General features: G+C 48.0%; 1 protein-coding gene across 1 annotated transcript in view; it reads right to left on the bottom strand.

The window, feature by feature from the left end:
• The window catches only part of MGAT5 (alpha-1,6-mannosylglycoprotein 6-beta-N-acetylglucosaminyltransferase), a 364,482-nt gene extending 353,099 nt beyond the window's left edge, over nt 1-11,383 (bottom strand). Inside the window, exon 1 of the mRNA XM_060151522.1 lies at nt 11,114-11,383. The gene's annotated coding sequence lies outside the window, so the exon portion shown is untranslated. The remainder of the gene's footprint in view (nt 1-11,113) is intronic.
• Nucleotides 11,384-17,100: the final 5,717 nt, after the last annotated feature.

A 17,100-nucleotide genomic window follows, 5' to 3' on the forward strand; every position in this document is an offset into this window, starting at 1 on the left:
GGAGAGGGGGGAGCCTGCTTATAATGAAACACTTCCGAAATGCTTGAAAAGTTTCCTGTATAAGACAATCAGGTATAACGTTAAATAGCAAAAACTTAATTGTTGAATCTAAGTGACTAAACCAGAGAATTTGAGTGTAACACAGGAAAAGGGTTAGTTTTCACATCTGCCGGATTTGTTTAGTGTAATTTCCAGAAGAGTGATCAGGAGAGCTAATAGTCCCTTGAACCGTGTGTCTTCTAAATGGAGGCTCACAACTCACCAATGGGTTATGAAACCAATTCAGGACAAGGGTCAGAAAACTTTGTCTTCAAGAGCAGGAGAGTAAATACCTTAGGCTTTGCGCAGGCCAGATATCTCTGTCACAACTGCTTGACTCTACCATTGTAACTTGAAAGCAGCCATAAACAATCTTTGCGTTCCAACCAAACGTTATTTACAAAATGGGCTACAAGCCACAGCGCTGACTCCAGACCAGAATTTTTTCAGCAAATGGAAGGGTAGAAAACAGCAGAGGCCATGAGAGGTAGAAGGGTAGGTAGTATCTCATGAAAGTTTTCTTGCTGCTATACACACATGTATATGTGAGTTCTGGTCAATATGTATTTCTTACTGTAGGTTGAGGGTCAAAAGCCACCATGTTAGAAATGATAAATAGTTTGAGAAGAAAAAAACAAGTCTTCTTCTGACTGAAACTGATAAGAGTTTACAGGACTTTCATGTTTAAAAAACAAGAAAGAAAAAATGGTAGATATAATGGGCAAGTTCTTAAGCCTAACGTATAATCTTAAAAGAATATTTTAAAATATATTAAAATTTGAAAAAAGAATATGAATTAGTTACAAGTAGTCCAAAATGATTCTTCAAAAGGACACTAAAACTGCTTCTTATGCTATGCAAACATCTGATCTGAGCTGTGCATCAGTTAGCAATGGCTGCATAACAAAGTTCCCCCAGAACTCTGTGGCTTAAAATAATCATCAATGCTTTCCACAACTCTACAGGTCAGCTGGCTGGTTGGTTCTGATGACCTAGGGCAGGCTTAACTAATCTTGGCAAGATAAGCTCAGGAAGACTTCGACCAGCATGAAGTTCAGCTGGGGGCTGGCTAGTCCAGGAGAGCCTCAGCTGACACAACTTGGCTCATTCCCCTGCATCTCTCAGTCCCTCCCTTAGACTAGCCCAGGCAGGCTTTCATGGGGCTGGCAGGGATCTGAGCGAGCACGCCTAGCTGTGTAAAAGGTCAATCAGAAACTCGTAGGCTCTTAAACTGTTTATATGGCATCTGCTAACCTCACAGGAGCCAAAGAAGTCATGTGGCCAGGAATGCTTAAGGAGGATGGGGACTAGTAAGTTACAAGGCAAAGAGTGTGGATACACGGAGGCCATTAATCGGGGCCATTAGTGCAATCAATCTGCCACAGACGTTATTTACTATTTGTCATCATCACCTTGGCAGAAGCAGAGAGATTTTACATTATTTTAAGCTTTCCCATTACCATTTCTCACTTTGGTTTTCCATTATCACTTCTAAGGCAGGAAGGCAGAGTGAAAAGAACATAGGCTTTGGAATCAATGAGATCCAGTTCTGCAGCCTGGCTCCGCCACTTCTGGCTACATGACCCTGTGCAGGTCTCCTTTGCACTTCAATTTCATCATAAAAATAGGACTACTGGGCTTCCCTGGTGGCGCAGTGGTTGAGAGTCCGCCTGCCGATGCAGGGGACGCGGGTTCGTGCCCCGGTGCGGGAGGATCCCACATGCCGCGGAGCGGCTGGGCCCGTGAGCCATGGCCAGTGAGCCTGCGCGTCCGGAGCCTGTGCTCCACAACGGGAGAGGCCGTGGCGGTGAGAGGCCCACGTACCGCAAAAAAAAAAAAATAGGACTACTAACATAACATCAGCCGGAACACGAAATGTGTATAGCTCAATGTCTGGCCACCTCAGATCTCAAATCTTAGACACTGTTTGCAAATAGTTAACTTAAATATATTCAAAAAGATGAGGAACAAGGCAATAGGAAAATTTCCTGAGAAGTGAAGTTTCTCAACAGAAAAGTACAGTTCCTTTACATAAAAACTAGAAAACCATTTCTTTACAAAGAGTTTTGGGGACTGTGGCAGCAAAAAAATGGCCCCCGAGGATGTCCACATTCTAATCCCTGAAGCCTGTGAATACAGGACAGGTGTGATGAAGCTATGGACCTTGAAATGAGATTATCCTGGATTATCTGGGTGGACCAATCTAATCACATAGATCCTTAAAGTCAGAGAATCTTTCCTAGCTGTGGTCCCAGCCTGATGGCAGAGGGACACGGAGTCAGCCCAACATTGCTGGTTTTGAAGCTGGAGGAACGGGCAGGAGCCTGTGAATGTGTGTAGCCACTGGAAGATAAAGGGGCAAGGCAAAGGATTCTCCCCTAAAGCTTCCAGAAGGAATGGACAACTTGATTTTAGCCAGTAAGACCCGTGTTGGACCTCTGACCTTCAACATAACATAATAAGACAATGAATTTGTGTTGCCTTAAGCCACCCAGTCTGTTGTTATTTGTTAAAGCAGTAACAGAAAGATGATGTAACTTGTCATCTTTACACAAAGGCTGACAATGAGGAAATAGAAAAGTCTCTCTTGAAGCCACTGAACCAGGAGGAAGAAACTGTGGAACGTGGAGAACACTAACCAGGCATGGCATCAGAATTGGAAAGCTGTATCTGATTCTGGTTATAAGGGCAATGAAAGGAAAGGCAGTATGACCGAATAAGCAACCCATTAACCAGGAAAACACTTTATTGCAGGCTACTGGGAAATACAATAAAATCATCATTTATCCATACAATCTCCAAGGATCCCCTGGCTATAGCTGACAAGCATGTGCTAGGGGAAAAGCCATATTTTAAAACTACTTCCACAGAAACTTTCTACAGGTTTCATTTAACTGATGGCTATTCCAGAGATACGCAGCTCCGACTCTGATCACTTCCACTTCTGTTTATAGATAACAGAACAATAAGGTAACAAGCCCTAGTGGTGTGTGGACATGAACACACACACACACACACAGTCTCAATTTGTTGGGCTTCCTGAGCCCACAAATAATGCTCACAGTGAGGGAGAAAAAAGTGTATAAAAGGTCCACTGATTGATTTGAAAAACAGAACTCCAAACCGGCACAAAGAGGACCCCAAAATTAGGAATACATCTAAGAATATTCTTAAGGACAGATTAAAGAAACTACAGTAGATGAGTGTGCTGGGTTCAGCCCGGAAGTCACAGATCCCACAGATGCAGGAGACACTAAGAGATGCCTCATTTGATGGATGAGAAACCAGAACCACCCAGCGCCGACCTGACCTGCCTGAGGACAGCCCTCTAACTGCGGAGAGGCCCCACCTGCCTGAGCCGGAGCTAACGCATGACGCCATGCTGTCCAGCTGATCACGTGACTCTTGTGTCGGGCCCCGTGCAAGGCTATGCGGCTTCCGATCATACCTACAGAGCTCCAGACTCCTTGCTGCGAAACCCCTGGAGCCAGATGTAATTTTTTAACCAGCCTGGGGGAAAAAAACTCTCCCTTTCTGGAGCTCCCATCAGAATAGGAAATAAGGAATGGTGAAATATAGAAGAAAGTTGATAACATTTGCCTGTACTAAATTATGTACCGTGAAAGATTACCCACATATAATGTCACCTTTAAATCTAGCAAGCACAGTGGTTAGGCATCACAGAAGGGGAGGAGGGGGAAATGGACCATTATTAGTCGCTGGAGCTGAGAACTCTGTTAAAGAAGGTAGGCCATCCCGAGGGACAGAGGGGCTGGAAGCTATGTTTGAAAGGATCTCACATCAGACTGGGACTTCTCATATGATGAACAATATTGGGGAGGGAGATGGAGGAAAGCATCCCTTTCCCTCCAAGTCCCCACTTAGGGCGCCTCTAACCTTGGTGGCTTTGAAAAATTCTAGGAGATGGGGTAAGGGAAGTATACAAACACAAATACTAAGAAAAGTATGGAAGGAAAACAGAAAGATCATACTTAGCAAGAGGCAAAGACAGTGCTTTCCTAAACAAGATGTGTAAGAGAAAGAATTGGTCATTTAGAAAACTCCTCAGTGGAATAAACACTAGTAAACAAAAAAATCAGAGTTGAAAATAACAGACGGTCCCAAAAAAAGCAGCTGCAAGGAGACTGATACCAAAGTCTCTATTCTTTCAACATAGATGTTTCAAAGGGAAGCAGCGATGAAGGTATATAACGAATTTGGTCCAGTGCAAATTCTTAGGCACTTTCCCCGGGACGCTGTGCCACAGAACCACAGAACTCTGTGAGCCTGGTCATCTTCTGCTCTTTGAATCTCAATTTCCCAAGAGGGGAAAAAAAAAAAAAAACAGCTTCACTAGGGGAAGCTGGCTAAGCCGGTTATTTCTAGGCTGAGAAGGATGGACCGTGGCCTCTTATTTCTAAACATACAAAAACACACATCCCAAAAGATACTGATCATAAAGGGCTGGTTCTTGTTAGGTAAGCATTTCAACTGTCTACTAAAGATTCTGCCAGCAAAGGCAAAAACAACTTGAGTTTTTCCTCAATCTTTTTTTATTCAATAAGGGAATTTTATTTCTTTATTCTACACTTCCTTTGCCACATGTGTAAGATTATACAACTTTAGGACTGAACAGAACGTTGGAGCTCGTTCAATCCCCTCCTACTTTCCAACATAAGAACTGAAGCCCAAAGCGGTCATATGGGCTGAATTAATGTGTTCTTCATTTGCATACTGCTTTATAACTGAACTTAACTCTTCTGTGTGGGCCCTGACCAGGCCTAGACTTTAAACTTTTGAGCAGCTAGGGACTATGTATTAACCAGAAGTGTTCAGAATCAGGAACAGGTGAGAGCAATGTCATGTCTGATGCAAGCCCGGTCACATGTAAGGAATAAGATGAAAGGAAATGGTGCTTGTTGGCACGCCGAATGGGAAAATTCCACGAAGCACGAAAATCCCGGTGGTCGGAGGAATATTTTGCAGGGCCTTAGCTCTCTTTCTAGGATCCCACAGATACTAAGGGAATGTCTTCACAGGCCCCTCCTTGGAAATGTTGAGAAATAGCCCTGACTCCTCTGCCGGGTTACCCCCGGCCCACCCCATGCTCCTAAAGGGTGGAAATCAACACTGAGAGGAGCCAGGAGCTGTAAGACACAGCTGCAGAGATTGACACAGAGAGACAGAGGGAGAGAGAGAAAAGGAATATTTAAGAGTGAAATGTAAAATCCATCCCAGGCCAAATTCCTAAGATGTCAAACTTAAAAGGTGACATGAACAAGGGAGCACCTCATGTAAAGGCACGTAAGTTGCCTACATCCTCCCATTTGGGGCTGGAGAAAGGAGTGGGGCACACCCACCTGTTCCCCACCAGATTGCAGGGTGAGGCTGGGTGTGAGCACACAGGGTTCTGGGAGTGGGTGGGACAGACGCCAAATGACCATCACATTCTCTTCCTGGGTCATTTCTCTAAACAAGGCAGGCACACATCTGTTATCAGCTGTTGTCACTTGTCCCTGAGGGACCAAGGCCCAGTTTGGCCACTGCTGTCAGCCAGAGCGACTTCGAGCAAGTGCTTCTACCTCCCTGCACCTCCAGGACCGCAGCTAAAAAGAGAAAGGATGCAGGGAGATCTCCCTGAGGTCCCTTCCAACCCCTGAGTGCCTAAGACTCCTCTTGGCTTTGGTTGGAAAGCCAGCGCTGGCCAGTACAGGGTGAGCTTGCTAGCCTAAACAACTAAGCACAGTCCAGCTAACGCGGGCTCGGGACCTAGACCACCCGGGTTCGAATCCTTACCCTGCCGCAAGTGGCTAGCTGTGCGTGGCCCTGGCCAGCTTTCACAACCTCCCAATTGCTCAGTCTCCCTGCTGTGGAAACTGGGAATAACAATACCATCCACCTCGGCGTTGTAGCGAGGAGTAAATGGGATAGGAAAGAAGCCTTTGCAATCGTGTCACCTCTAGAAGATACAGATACATTTCTCATCACCATCGCTCCGAGTTTCCTCGCCCACCTGCTCTCGACACTTCTCCACCCAGACATACCATCTCCGCTGATCACCAACATAACACACTCCCATGGGTGGACGGAGACATGAAAGAGATCCAAAACTATCATAGCAGAGCACTGTTCTGTGTGGGATATTAGAAAAAGCATCTTACCAGCATGCCAGGCCTTAGAAGCGGCTATGCCGAGAATGCAGCCCTAAGGAGTGGCTATTTAAGCAGAAGTCGGTGGGCGGAGCTTAGGCAGGAGTCAGTGGGCGGTACCCATGCCCTCAGCGGCCATCGCCCCCAAATTACAGAGGGTGTAAATCAGTGAGGCTGTTATTCTTCTACGGATAACGCTGAAATGCTGACATTTTTGAAAAAGTAAATCAGTTGCAAACACCAGTACTTAACTCTTACAGGTAACGAAGTACTTGCATACACCTCGCTCCTGAGTTCATGAGCAACAGGGTGGAGAAATACTCCTTAGCCATCCTAGGCAACCGCCCCAGCTGGAGCCAAGGTTCAGCAGGCGTTAACTGCTGGGGGTGCCCATTTACAGGGAGAACTGCACCCTGCCCCCCCCAAGCCCAGCCCAGATAGCTTATCCCTCTTGCTTGTCCAGATCTGTGAGGCTGGACAAAGGGCCCGGATAGGAAGGACCCTGTTCTCTTTCCAGAAGGTTAGGTGTCCAGACAAGAGAGCGGTGGGATCTTGAAGAAATAAAGTGATTCCTCCAACCTTTCCCATGCACACATACAGCTTTCCAGATATGACAAAGTCGGGGAAGGAGGCACTTCGTTGTGGAAATGAGAAAACAAACACATAAATACAACGGTCCAAGCTGGCAAATAGAGATGGAGTCCCAACTCTTCCAGCTGAGAATGTGGTTACAGTACTAAGGCTCCTGGGACCCATTCTGGCGGCTTTCCAAGAGCTATTAATTTGCCTTAATATACTGAAAGAGAAGGTGAGATGAATTAAAAGTGAGACGGTAATTTTGAAGGACGATGTACGCCTTCATACCCAGCACCAGCGCCCACCATGTATGGCTCAAGGTGGCTGCCTGATAAACACCCCGTGAGAACCTACAGATGGCACTGAGGTCACAACTATGCTTGGACTTTTCGTGTTGACCCAGGATGTGACATAGTATGAGGACATGGTTTAGATTAGCAACTTTAAGAAGAGGGGTTTAGGGAGATCTAGACTCAATTTCAAACAGGAATTTAAAAGTTTAGCCATTTATTCAATATCCTGGGATAAACCATAACAGAAAAGAATATAAAAAAGGAATGTCTATATGTGTATAACTGAGTCACTTTGCTGTACAGCAGAGATTGACACAACCTTGTAAATCAACTACACTTCAATTTAAAAAAAAATTTTTTTTAACTGAATCCATCTTCTGGCTATTAAGAGTGACTCTAGGGCTTCCCTGGTGGCGCAGTGGTTGAGAGCCCGTCTGCCGATGCAGGCGACGCGGGCTTGTGCCCCGGTCCGGGAAGATCCCACATGCCGCGGAGCGGCTGGGCCCGTGAGCCATGGCCGCTGAGCCTGCGCTCCGCAACGGGAGAGGCCACAACAGTGCGAGGCCCGCGTACTGAAAAAAAAAAAAAAAAAGAGTGACTCTATACTGCAAAGCAATTATGAACTTTAAAGGCAGCCTAGTAAAACGTGCCCTGGCACGTACCAAATTTATTTCTGACCCAAACCTCTCCACTGTCACCCACCTGGCACTCTCCCCCAAATATAAAGGTATCACCTCTCTTTTTTTTAAAGTACCTAGATTCTGTATCTTTTTTTTTTTTTTTTTTGCTGGATTTTAGTTCCCCGACCAGGGATCAAACCCGGACCCTCAGGGTGAGAGCGCACAGTCTTAACCACTGGACAGCCAGGGAATTCCCTAAAGTACCTAGATTCTGAAACACACACAGCTTCCTTCAGCCAAAACTATCTGTTACTTTTGGCTGACACCTGGTGTCACCTGACACCGGGACCCTTTCCCAAACTTTGCCATCCCCCATAACAAACCCCACAGATAATCCTCCTGACAGCACGGGCTTTCCGGAGAGCTACTGTGACAACATCGGCACAGAACGCCACCTCCAACCACCACACCACCCTCCTACAGCCAGTAAGCCAAGACACACAAAGAGGACGGAATAAGAGTCCTCACTGCTCTCTAGGCCTCTAGGGAAGGAGCAGAGCAACTACCTGCCTGGAGGACCAGAGTGCAAAAGGACAGGAACTTTCCAACCCAAGCAAGACTTGGGGTGGGAAAACTGCTCTGGGCAGTTTTCCAGACATCTCTGCAGGGGACACTGGTCACTGTCTGTCCCCCCCCCCACCAAAATCAACCTGAGAGTGACTCTGCAGTGACTTAGATCCCGAACCACATGGAACATTAGGAAAAGTCATGTCAAATATCAGAGTGACATCTAGAATGATCGCGAGGAGGCTCACTTCTCAGTGGAAGAACCAAAGGCCAGGAACCAAAGGCCCCCTCGGCTAGGATCACAGGGGGACTCTGCTGTTGCAATGCTTTTGGAGGCCAGCTGGGCAGAAGGCTGGCTGGTTATTTTTAAACTGAGAAAACTGAATGGGAAGGTAGCAAATTTGAATTCTTGTGATCTCCTGAGGTCCTTTCCAGCTCCAAGATGCTACCAAAGAACACTGCATATGCACATACATATGCACACGCTTCTTTATAAAAACGTATATACGGATGTGTGAATATATATAAATGAGTACTATATTCACACTTCCAAACACAAAGCACTTGAAATGCGCACTGCTGAGGCGATTCAGAGGCCCACGAGGCTGGAACACAGATGCAACTGGCAGGCCTGAGCAGAGCCACCAGCCCTCCTGCGACTACGGTCACCTTAAAACCAACCTGCAGCTGCTTGTGTAGGTGTGAACCCTGCCAAGCCCCAAAGCAGGACTCCAGACGCCTTTCTTCCAGTGACTCTAGTCACAAGTGTCCCAAACTCAGGAAGGCGGGCTGCAACAAAGGAGGGGAAGAAAAGAAAAGCCCAAACCTCTGTCCAGGCACCCAGCTCTGCCAGAGCCAGGGATCGGGGCAGAGCAGCATCCTTCTCCTCTTGCCCTGTCCCTCCAAGCAGCAAAAAGGTCACCCTCTTCCCGCTCTGCCATCACCTCCTTGCTCAGGGCCTCTCCTCTTCAAGTTGACTGCACGGACATCAAGTTGGTAACTGGGGAAACTAAAAAGGCCTCTAGAAAGGAGAGCTTTGCTCTAATCCTAACCAAGCCAAACAAATTTGAGGGAGCCTATCTCAGCCCTGAACAATAACAGCAAAAAGAATCTGTGGTTTGGGGCGGGGGCGGGGGGGAAGGTGGTACGAAAATTTATTTATTAAGAAAGATCTGTGATGGTGTGCCTATCATGGGAAACAGTTTGGTGATTTTCTCCAATCAAAGACAAGGAAGCTCTGATCCTGAGTCAAGGCTCAGGATGTGGGTAGCTAAACTGGGGAGGGGGTGGGGAGGAGGTGGGCGGTAGGGGGTGTGTCTCTCGAAGTAAAAACCCACTAAGTTCCTCAGGTCCTGACAATGAACGGGGGCGGGTCGCACCAGCTTCCCACTTGCCTCTCTAGAGAATGAGATCCTACCTCTAACACTTGGATCTGAGTTGTTTACAGGTGCAGTGCTGTCATGCCACGGAACCCCGCACAAACCTCAGCTTTCCCCTCCTCAACTTCACAGCCCCAGAAGTGCCCAGCCTTCCCTAACTGTGCCGCCAGAGCCGGGTGCAGACAGCGGCGTCCGCCCTGGGCCGGGCCTGGCAGTCAATGTCAGGAGTACCCGGCCACAGACCTCGACTCCGGCATTTCTGAAAACCTTATGCGTCTCCAGGTTACCACAGTACCCAAGCGCCCAGCACCCTGTTCGCGCTCCAAACGCGGCCCGGCAATGCAAGCGCCACCTCTTCCCTCTTCCGCGCGGCAGCTACGAAACCACGGCATTGTGTGTGACAGCGAGTGTGTGAGCGAACGTCCCCTGGCTCACACACCCCCTTCCACCCGGTCTGCTCACGGCGCCCGGTCTGTGCGCGCGGCGAGCGCATCGCGAGCCGGTGCCCCCATCAAGAGGCCTCACCGCCAGGCCTCTGGCCACCCGGCCTCGGACCTGACCTCGGGAAGCTGGGGGTAACGTCCACGCCCCCATTCTCGGCCGCGGGGGCGACCGGCGAGAGCAGCCCTGGGAGCCGGGCAAAGGCGAGGCAAGGGCCGAGGGGACGCGAAAGGGCGACTGGAGGGCGCCGCGCCCCCAAGTTTGCCAGCCGCGGGCCGGGAGGGGGCCAGGAGGGGGCCGGGGCGGCTCGCGACTCGGCAGGAAGTTCCCAGGGCTGCACTGAGCATGCTCTCGGGGATTATGTGCGCGGGTGTGGGCTCTGCGCTCCCCGCAGCCTCTCCGGCCAGGCAGCCTCCGGAGCGCGCCAGCGGGATCGTGGGCCCACGGAGGTCCCTTAGGGGTGGGGGGCACCCCCGGGCTTCCCTGGTCCCCAGGACCAGAGCGCCCGCCCACCGCATCCCCCTTCCCCCGGGGCCGGGAGCCAGCCTCCCTTGTTGTTCCTCCCCACTGGCCGGTGGCTGAGTCCGCCCTGCGCGCCCAGGTCCCGGGGACCCCAGCCCGGCCCACACCCGCAGCGTGACCCCACCAGGCTCCTCCGCGGTCCGAGCGCCCCTCTACCATCCCTGGCCGCTCGCCTCCAGCCCGCGCAACCAAAGCCTCCCCCGGACAGTCCCTTGAAAAGCCCAAACCCCCCACTTCCCAGGGGCCATGGGGGCCTGCAGTCTCCCCTGAGAAGGGGTTGCCCCGGGTAGGTGGGCGCCTCCAGGCGCGTCCCCGGCTGCACTCCCGGCTGTCTCAGAGCGGCCGGGGCACCCACGCAGGCGGCGGAGGGGCGGCGGGCGGAAGCCCCCAGCCGCGCAGCCCACGGAGCAGGCTCTCTCCCCGCCTCCCGCGCCCAGCTCCCCGCGCCCTCCGCGGTCCCCTCTGCGTTCATCTCCCCGTGGAGATGGAAAGCTTCGACGCGATCGCCCCGACCCACTGGCTCTCACCTCCTTGTTGAGGAGCAGCAGCAGCAGCAGCCGGGAGTGCCTGCCAGCTGCCGTCCCCGGGGGGACCCAAGCTCCGCGGGGCACGGGGTCGCGGCACCCCTAGCCTGCGGCGGGGCTACCTGGGCTGGATCGAGCCCGGGGCCGCCGCGGCAGCCGCGGGAGCCGCAGGGCCGCCGCCGAGCGGGCCGCGGCAGGGACGGTCTGCAAACTCTCGGCCCTGGCGGGGCCGCGCACGGCGCGTCCACACTCGGCCTGGACACTGCAGAGACGCTCCTCGGGGGCTCAGCTGACCAGGGCGGGGGGTCTGGCTTCAAATTCTTCCTACCCTCCCCTCCCGACCTCTCCAACTTCTCCCCGCTTCTGGGCTCGCAGCTCTCTTAAGGCAGGGATTCCGGCCGGGGACGTTCGGCAAACTCCCCGCCCTCCCCGCGGAGCGCTCAGCCAATTCGGAACGCCCCAGCCTCTCAGGGGCCGTCTGCAAACTACCAACCCTGTCGGAGAGGACTTTACCAACCTCTCAATTCCGCAACCCGAAGGCAGCAAGGGAGACACTTCGCGGCCACAAATACTATTCTAGCAAGGTCAGGGGCAAATGTGCAAATGCTGATGTGACAATGCATCCTCCAGAGAGGTGCAGTCCAGGCCTCTCAGCACCAGGGGCCTTCCAGCAGTTAAGCCCAGTGACGGGAGATTATGGACTCAACCATCTACCGGATGGGCAGGTTGAATCAATGCCCTGAGCCTCAGTTTCCATCTTTGTAGAATGGGCTTTATGAAGCAGTATATGTTTCTGCCACTTGGTCGCTGTGACCTTGAGCAACCCACTTAACCATTTGAAATCAACTTCTTTATCTACGAACATAATAAATGGGGCTTCTTGAGGTTATTCTGAAGATGAAATAAAATATATGTAAAGTACTTAGCAATACCTGGCACATAGTAGGCACTCAACAAATGAATTCCATTTCTCTTTCTCTTTCCCACTCCCGCCCCCGGATTTTATGAACACTCTGGACTGGCTAGCTGAACACTGTACTGTTGTAAATTCAGAAAGAAATAAAACACATCCCATGCCCTGAAGGCACCACAAAGAACACTGACTGACACCACATATTAAATCCAACCAAGCCCCAGGAGAGAGAATGCTGTACAACACTAGGCATTACAGATCCTTGTTAAGTGTAGTATCTGGAATGGAATGAGAGTGACCTGGTGAATTACCTAGGGGTGGAAATTACAAGGTTCATAACCCCATCAAGTTCCAAGCCCTGTAACCAGTCACTACATCAAGTCACTGTATGAAGGTTTATGTTCCAATTTCCCTTATCTTCCCTGCAGAATTTCTCCACCCCCATTTCACTGTCCCCCCTGGGGTCTTCTTTCTTAAACTCAGATCACCCTACTCTGCTGCCCACCCTTCCCAGCAGAGGCATTTAAAACCTGAAGATCATGGAATTCTTAGACCCTAGAAATGACTTAGTCCAAATCCTTCACTTTGTAAGTAAGCTCTCAGGGCCACCCAGCTGGTTGGGGAGGTCTCCCGTCTCCAGGATCTTAGTAGAACACACCCTGTAGCACCTCTTCCACGGAGTTACTCTAGGCCCTAGGCACATTAGGTCAGTCCTACCTTTAACTCCAAGCTGGAGGCAATGGCTCTAACAATTCCTGACCAGATGAGCCCCAAATTATCAGCCACTTAGATCCTCAGCTGTCAGGAAGTGTCCAGGTAACGATCAAGAACCGCAAGGAAATGTGCATGGGCAGGATGATTCCTCTTAATAAGACTTTTATGTGAAATGCCAGGAATGTTGGGAGGCACGTATTTCCCTCAGTCCCTTGGAAGAAAAATAACATCTCTCTCCCTCTTTGGGCACTGGGAGGGAAATAGAAGAATGGTGACATCTGGTGGCCAGGACTTTCTGTGCTTTGGATATGGATGGTACAGATTCTGATCCTAATAGATTCGCTTTGAAGCCAAGTTCCTGCGGGTGGTTAATAATTGTACCACCTGGTTGCCTAGAGATTTCTGAAAGACATCAATCATTTAAACTCTGCGGACCCACTGCTATAGAGGATATTACAGATGGTTATTATTTCAGGATATTTTTTATATAAAACTGTATGTGTATATAGAGAAATAAAGTATAAGGATGTGATATTCATATGTACACACATCATATATATTTATATAATATATATTTGTATTACATAGAGTCTATTTATTTGTATGAATAATGTACTTGCAATGCCTTTGAGGGAAATTATACTACCCCAATTGTTTTTCTTACAGAGTTAATTTTGTAAATTATAATAATTGCTAAAGGACATTGCTTGTAGAATAGAAGTAAAGATGCTTACTTGGATGGAGTTGTATATTTCGTCACGTCCTATCAAGACAGAACTGATTACAAAATTACAGAGGAAGAAAATAACACAGTGGGGTTAAAACAGTGAAAGCCCGGGCAGCTGATGGTCAAGGCCAGGCTCACCTGGTGAACAGTGACTCGTTTTCAGCATTTCCATCACTTGTGAACAATAATGTTAGGTTCAAGGAAGAAAGATGTTTGGGATTAATTCACAAAAATGCAACAGTGTCTGCTGGTGTTACTAAGTGTTCTTCATTTCTTTCCATGTTTGTCCCATGTACCATATTTCAGATAATTGCTCAGTTATAAACTTAGAAAACACAACTCTGTCCACACAGCCAAGTCCATTGTTTCTCAGCATCACTTATTATGTTAATTATGTTAATTATGTTAATCTTTATAACAACTCATGGAGCAGATTTGATTATACCCATTTTATAGAAGAAGAAGACAAGACTCTGAAAAGTTAGGTAACATGTCCACCAGAAGGCACGACTGAGTAGAGTCAGTCAGGATTAAATGGAAAGTTTTCTGGACTCCAGAGCCCAGAATCTTTCTCCTATGCTGTGTTGCCTACCCCAGGAAGAAATGAAGATCAGAAACCACTCTGAAGATATGGGGATATATGTATATGTATAGCTGATTCACTTTGTTATAAAGCAGAAACTAACACACCATTGTAAAGCGATTATACTCCAATAAAGATGTTTAAAAAATAAAATGAACACTGAAAAAGAAACCACTCTGAAAAGCACACTAAAGACTAAAGGGGAGGGCTTCCCCGGTGGCGCAGTGGTTGAGAGTCCACCTGCCGATGCAGGGGACACGGGTTCGTGCCCCGGTCCGGGAAAATCCCACATGCCGCGGAGCAGCTGGGCCCGTGAGCCATGGCTGCTGAGTCTGCACGTCCGGAGCCTGTGCTCCGCGGCGGGAGAGACCACAGCAGTGAGGGGCCCGCGTAACGCAAAAAAAAAAAAAAAAAAAAAAACTAAAGGGGATACTTAAGTTACTACAGATAAACTACATTTCCTGACCTACGCAAATTGAAAATTATAAGCAGCAAAATAACAATTGTGTATGTAAACCTTGTAAAGCTGAGACCCATGTGATTCAGTCTTGGAGCAGCTCTCTGTGAAATAAACATGAATTTTTTCCTGCCCAGGACCTGATCTACCTTTAATGGCTTGGGAATTATCCACTATGTAATCCTGAGTGACTCCTAACACTCCTACATTAATGATTGCTGTTCCATCACAGATAATTTTTAACTTTAACTTTTAAACTTAAACTCTTTAGTTTCCTTTGCTTATAAAGGAAGTTTCTGTATTTCAGATCCTATTAGTCACTTGCATTTTTAAAGGAAAGATGCCTTCTCTTGGAAGACAAGTTGGTCCCAGTATGAAGTCAAATCACACTTGAGAATGTCAGTGTTCACAAACTGCATACCTTAAAATGATACAGGATATATATATATATATATATATATATATATTTTTTTTTTTTTTTTTTTTTTTTTTTGCGGTGCGCGGGCCTCTCACTGTTGTGGCCCCTCCCGTTGCGGAGCACAGGCTCTGGACGCGCAGGCTTAGCGGCCATGGCTCACGGGCCCAGCCGCTCCGCGGCATTTGGGATCCTCCCGGACCCAGGGCACGAACCCGTGTCCCCTGCATCGGCAGGCGGACTCTCAACCACTGTGCCACCGGGGAAGCCCTAGGATCTTTTTAAAATATTCATAATGCTTAAGATGACATTATATGTAAAAACAGGGGAGTTAGGTTTCTTCCTATATGTGATTGTATTAATGGTGCTTTATTAGTTTCCAGTTGCTGCTGTAACAAATTACCACAAATTTGGTGGCTTAAAATAATACAAAGGTATTATCATATACAGTCCTGGAGGTCAGAAGTTCAAAACGAGTATTTAGGGGATAAAATCAAGGTGTCAGCAGAGTTGGTTCCTTCTGGAGGATCTAAGAGAGAATCTATTCCTTGCTTCTTCTAGCTTCTAGAGGCCGCAGCGTCCCTTAGCCACTGGCTACGCAACTCCAATCTCTGCTTCTGTCATCCCATCACTTTCTCACTACCTCTGTCTTAGAAGAACGCTGTGATTATATTCAGGGACCATTTAGATAATACAGGATGATCATCCCACCTAAAGATCCTTAATAGGCATAGCCGCAAAGTCCCTTGTGCCATATAACATAAGAGTCACAGGTTCCAGAGATCAGGCTGTGAACATCTTTGGAGGATCCTTACTCAGCTCACCACAGTCTGCCTCCTGGACCCCAAAGCTTTACATGCATCCCACATCAAAATACATTCACCCTTTTCCAACACGCCCCAACATCTCAACTCATTACAGCATCAACTCAAAGTTCAGAATCTCTTTGAATGTTATCAGTTCAACAGTCCCGCATCACAAACATTTCCTCCATCAGACAAGAGGTTTCTGCGCAGACTTTCCCCGGATAAATCTATGAGGTGGCTGGCTGAGGAGTTTGATGAGCCACATGCGTAATCTCGTCAAAGACAGAATACTGAAATATACATACATTATTCCCAGGCTCTAGCAAAAGATTGCACAGCCACATCCTTGGCTTTCTCTCCAGCGCATGCTTTCCTGACAGTAAATCTCCTACTTTTAGCCAAAATCTGGACAGGCTGAGAATTTCCAAAAGTCACTTAGTCCTGGTTCTATTTGCCTAATGGTACTTTTATCAATTTATCTCTTTCTTCTTGCATTTTACTACAAGCAATAAGAATAAGCCATGTGGCACCTTCACCGCTTTGCTTGGAAATCTCTTCAGTTAAATATCTAAGTTCATCACTGCCAAATTCTTCTTTCCGTGTAAATAGAGGACACAATTCACCTAACCTTTCTGCCACTAGATAGCAAGAATCCTCTTTCCTCCAATTTCTAATAACATATTCCTCATTTCCTCCCAAGCCCTCAACAGCAGTCTTTAATATCTATATTTCTACTAACAGCATGTTCAAGGCAATCTTAAACTTCTTCCATAATCCACCAATTATCCAATTCCAAAGTCACTTCCACATTTTTAGGTATTTGTTACAGCAGCACCTCACACCCAGATACCAACAAAATCTGTACTGGTTTTCAATTGCTGATCTAACAAATTACCACAAACGTAGTGGCTTAATACAACACAAATTTATTCTCTTACAATTTCGAGGTTAGAAGTCTAAAATCAAGGTGTTGACAGGGCTGCATTTCTTCTGGAGGCTTTAGAGGACATTCTGTTTCCTTGCCCTTTCCAACTTCTGGAAGTTGTCTTCCGTCCTTGGCTCCTTTCCTCCCTCTGCTACCATTGTGCCTCATCCTTCTTCTAACTCTAATCTCTTACCTCACTCTTACATTGGACCCTTGAGGTTACATTGGGCAAATCCAGAAAATCCAGGGTAATCTCTCCATCTCAAAATCCTTAATCACATCTGTAAAGTCCCTTTTGTCATATGAGGTAATATTCAAAGGTTGCAGAGACTAGGATGTAACATCTCTGTGGTGCTTTTTTCAGCCTATCCCAGGCCTCAGTTCTTCACCCCTCCTTGGAACTGGGCAGTGCCCTCTCTCTGGGAGGGGGGTGTCCTCTTCACCCGTGGA

This window comes from Lagenorhynchus albirostris, chromosome 6, assembly GCF_949774975.1.
Source record: "Lagenorhynchus albirostris chromosome 6, mLagAlb1.1, whole genome shotgun sequence".
In the NCBI taxonomy this organism is placed as follows: domain Eukaryota; kingdom Metazoa; phylum Chordata; class Mammalia; order Artiodactyla; family Delphinidae; genus Lagenorhynchus; species Lagenorhynchus albirostris.